The sequence below is a fragment of the Peromyscus eremicus genome, chromosome 2, assembly GCF_949786415.1.
Source record: "Peromyscus eremicus chromosome 2, PerEre_H2_v1, whole genome shotgun sequence".
NCBI lineage: Eukaryota > Metazoa > Chordata > Mammalia > Rodentia > Cricetidae > Peromyscus > Peromyscus eremicus.
The window spans coordinates 64,317,111-64,321,424 of record NC_081417.1 but is presented as its reverse complement, the minus strand read 5'-3'; positions in this window follow the sequence as shown (position 1 = coordinate 64,321,424).

Below are 4,314 nucleotides of genomic sequence, written 5' to 3'. Positions count from 1 at the left end.
GCACTCGGGAGGTGTCGGGAGATCTTCACAAGGTCAAGGGTAGCCAGGACAATTCAGTGAGATGTGTCTCAAAAAAGCAAAGAACAAAAAGCAAGGAAAGGGGGCCAGGGGTGATGCTCAGAGCCAGAGTGCTGGCTTTGCAAGCATGAGCCCAGTACCCCATGAGCCAGGAACGGTGGTGCCTCTGACCCCTACACTTGGGAGGGAGAGTCAAGATGATCCTCAGTTATCCAGCAAGTTTGGGGTAAGCCTAGGTTATATTTGATTAATAATAAATAAATAAATAAATAAATAAATAAGTAAGTAAGTAAGTAAGTAAGTAAATAGATAAGTAAATAAGTAAATAAATAAATAAATAAAAGATAGGACATCTGAGATTTACTTCAAGATAGTTCAGAAAGAGGCCAGCTGGTTAAGAAAGTAGAGGCAACATTAGCTAAGAATTAGGAGTTGTGAAGGATGAATTTTGACACTTGCAAGCCTGTTCATCCTCGCTACACAAAACGCCATCTGAGAACTTGTGAGAGATGCAGAGCGTCAGGTCCCTCTTCAGATCTGCTGCACAGAATCTGCACTGGCCAGATCCCTGGCTCTACAGGCACACTGAAGCTTTGAAAGCACTTAGGTATCCTTTTTCCTTTTGTGTGTGTTTGAAATTTCCACAATAAAAAAATATAAACAGTGCGCTCACCAGATAGCCCGGTGGTAAAGGTGCTTACGGCCAAGCCAGGACACCTGAGTAAGTTCAGGCTCCAGGACCCACATGCTATAAAAAGAGAACCAATTCCCACAGGTTGTCCTCTGGCCTCTTCACTTGCTGTGGCATATATGCACATGTGCACACACACACACACACACACACACACACACACAAAGAGAGAATAATGCAATAAAAGTTTAATATATAAATACTATAAAATTATAACAATGAAATGGATCATGTATAGCAAATATTTCTTTTTTTATTATAATTAAGAAATTTTCTATTCATTTTATATACCAACCACAGATCCCCCTCTCCTCTCTCCTCCCACTCCCCAGCCTTTTCCCCCAACCCACCCCCCATCCCCACCTCCTAAAATGTAAGGTCTCCCATGGGGAGTCAGCAGAGCCTGGTACATTCAGTTGAGGCAGGTCCAAGCCCCTCCTCCCTGCACCAAGGCTGCACAAGGTGTCCCACCATAGGCACTAGACTCCAAAAAGCCCACTCATGCACCAGGGATGGATCCCGGTCCCACTGCCTGGGGGCCCCCTAAACAGTTCAAGCTAAACAACTGTCTCGCCTATCCAAAGGGCCTAGTTCAGTGTCATGGGGGCTCCACAGCTGTTGGTCCACAGTTCATGCGTTTCCACTAGTTTGGCTGGCCATCTCTGTATGTTTTCCTATCATGATCTCAATGTCCCTTGCTCGTAGAAGCCCTCCTCTCTCTCATCGATTGGACTCCTAGAGCTTAGCCTGGCACCCGGCGTGGATCTCTGCATCTGCTTCCATCAGTCACTGGATGAAGGCTATATGATGACAGTTAGGGTATTCCCCCCTCTGATCACCAGAGTAGGCCAGTTCAGGCACCCTCTCTACTATTGCCAGTAGTCTAAGGTGGGGTTATCCTTGTGGATTCCTGGGAACTTCCCCATGATGTCTTCATTTATCATGCTATCTCTTTCCTTGTTCTCTCACTCTGTCCCTGTTCCAGCTCAAACTTCCCATTCCCCTATGTTCTCATCCTCCATTCCTTAGCAAATATTTCTTAAAAGTTATTATCAAATATTGATTGGGGTAAGATGGAGGCTGCCCAGAAAACAAATATTTCTTTTCTGTTTTGTTTTGTTTTGAAGACAGGTTTCCCTGTGTAGCCCTCGCTGTCCTGGAAATTGCTATGTAGACAAGGCTGGTCTCAAACTCTGAGATCTACCTGCCTCTGCTGTGCTGGAATTAAAGGCGTGCACCACCACTGCACAGCTTGCAAATATTTCTAATTTGCTTATCAGTAATTAGGTAAGTAGGGGTGTAGCTCAGTGATAAAGCATTCACCTAATATGAATACAGCACCCTAGTACCAGAAAAAGTGTATTCTAACTGCAATACATTATGATTAAATTATAGCAATTATCAATGTACTTCATCTTTGTAGCAGCCTCTACAGTTATTACATATTTCAGAAGAGTAAACTGGAATGTAGGAAAACCAAATGATTTATCTGAGATCCCCGTCATTCAGAAGTATAAAATCCCTGACTTCAGCTAGGCACGGTAGCTACTCCCTGTAATCCCCACACCTGGGAGGCTGGAGGCAGGGTGGATCTCAGAGACTTTGAGGCCAGTTTGAACTACATAGGAAGTCTGTGGTAGTTTGAACAAAGATGACCCCCATAGGCTCATATATTTGAATGCTTGGTCCCTAGATGGTGGAACTGTTTTTGGAAGGAGGTGTGGCCTGTTAGAGTAGGGGTGTGTTCTTATTGAATGATATATGTCAATGGTAGGAGAGTTGGGGGGAACTTTGAGATTTCAAAAGCCCAGGCCAGGCACAGTCTGGCTCTGCCTCATGCCTGTGGATCAGAAGTAAACACCCAGCTACTCCTCCGGTGCCATGCCTGCCTGCCTGCCTGAGAACTTGTGAGAGATGCAGAGCCTCAGATCCCTCTCCAGATCTGCTGCACAGAATCTGCACTGGCCAGATCCCTGGCTCTACAGGCACACTGAAGCTTTGAAAGCACTTAGGTATCCTTTTTCCTTTTGTATGTGTTTGAAATTTCCACAATAAAAAAAATATAAACTGTGGGCTCTGTTTATTATTATTTATTAATTGCCACCACCCTCTCTGCCATGATGGTCATGCACCAACCCTTTGACACTGCAAACAAGTCCCAAATTCAATGGCTTGGGTTTTTTTTGTTTTGTTTTGTTTTGTTTTGTTTTTTAAAGATTTAGCTATTTATTATATATACATATTCTCATTACAAATGGTTGAGAGCCATCATGTGGTTGCTGGGAATTGAACTCAGGACCTCTGGAAGAACAGTCAGTGCTCTTAACCACTGAGCCATCTCTCCAGCCCTTTGGTTTGGTTTTATATGTTGCCTTGGTCATGGCGTCTCTTCACAGCAATGGAAAACAGACCAAGACCTAGTCCAAAGCCAACATGGACTACAGAGTAAGAGCCTGTCTCCAAAAACGAAAGAAAGAAGAGGGACGAGAAAGAAAAAGTCAGGACTTCTAACTCCCAAACCCATTCTTTTTCTGTCACTGCACCATATTTCTGGAAATTGAAATGTGGCCCAAGCATCTGTGGCTTGCTTTTATAGGATTTGGTTTTCTTTTTACTTTTTTATATATCTATATGGGTTTTTTTTCCTAAAGACAGGATCTCCCTATGTAACCCTAACTGGTCTGGAGTTAGGTAGGTAGTGGACACTGGCCTCCCACTTGTGATGATCCTCTTGCCTCTGGTTACCCAGTGTCAAGATCACAGATGCATACCCACAATGCTGGATACAGTTAAGTTGTTTTACTTTTTAAAATTGTATTTTATTTATGTGTGTGTGTGTGTGTGTGTGTGTGTGTGTGTGTGTGTGTGTGTGTGTTATGTGTGTATGAGTAGGGGCACATGTGGGGGCTATAGTGCAACTGTCAGGAGCTGATGCTCTCTTTCCACCCTGGATCCTGGAGACTGAACTCAGAACATCAGTACTTTTATCTGCTGAGCAATCTAACTGGCTCTATTGTTGATTTTCTTAAGCTTTGGAGTTTCTCTGTGGTTTGAAAAAAGCAAACAGTTATTTTCTGAATGGCTCAAGGCATTTCCCCTGCAAGAAAGCAAATACTATTACCCTTGATTAGAAAACAGTTATGGGTGATGAGATGGCTCAGCAGTTAGGTTGTGAGCACAGGCTACTCTTCCAGAAGAGCCACATTTTGTTCCCAGCACCCATTTGGTGGCTTATAACCATCTGTAACCTCAGTTCCAGGGGATCTGATGTCCTTTTTGGACCTCTACAGATACCAGGCACCAAAAATACCCTTATATATGGAGGAATAGAAACCAGCTTGGGCTACATTACAAGTGAGACCCTGTCTCAAGAAGGAGGAGGGAGAGGCGGAGTTACAGGCACTTGTAAGCCACGAAACTTGGTGCTAGGAACCTAACTCAGGTCCTCAGCATGAGCAGTATGCACTTTTTAAAAAAAGTTTTTATTTTATATTATGATTGTTTGCCTGCATGTATGTATGTGTACCACATGCATGCCGGGTGCCCCCAGGAGGCCAGAAGAGGGTGTTGGATTTCCTGCTGCTGAAGTTAGAGATGGTTGTGAG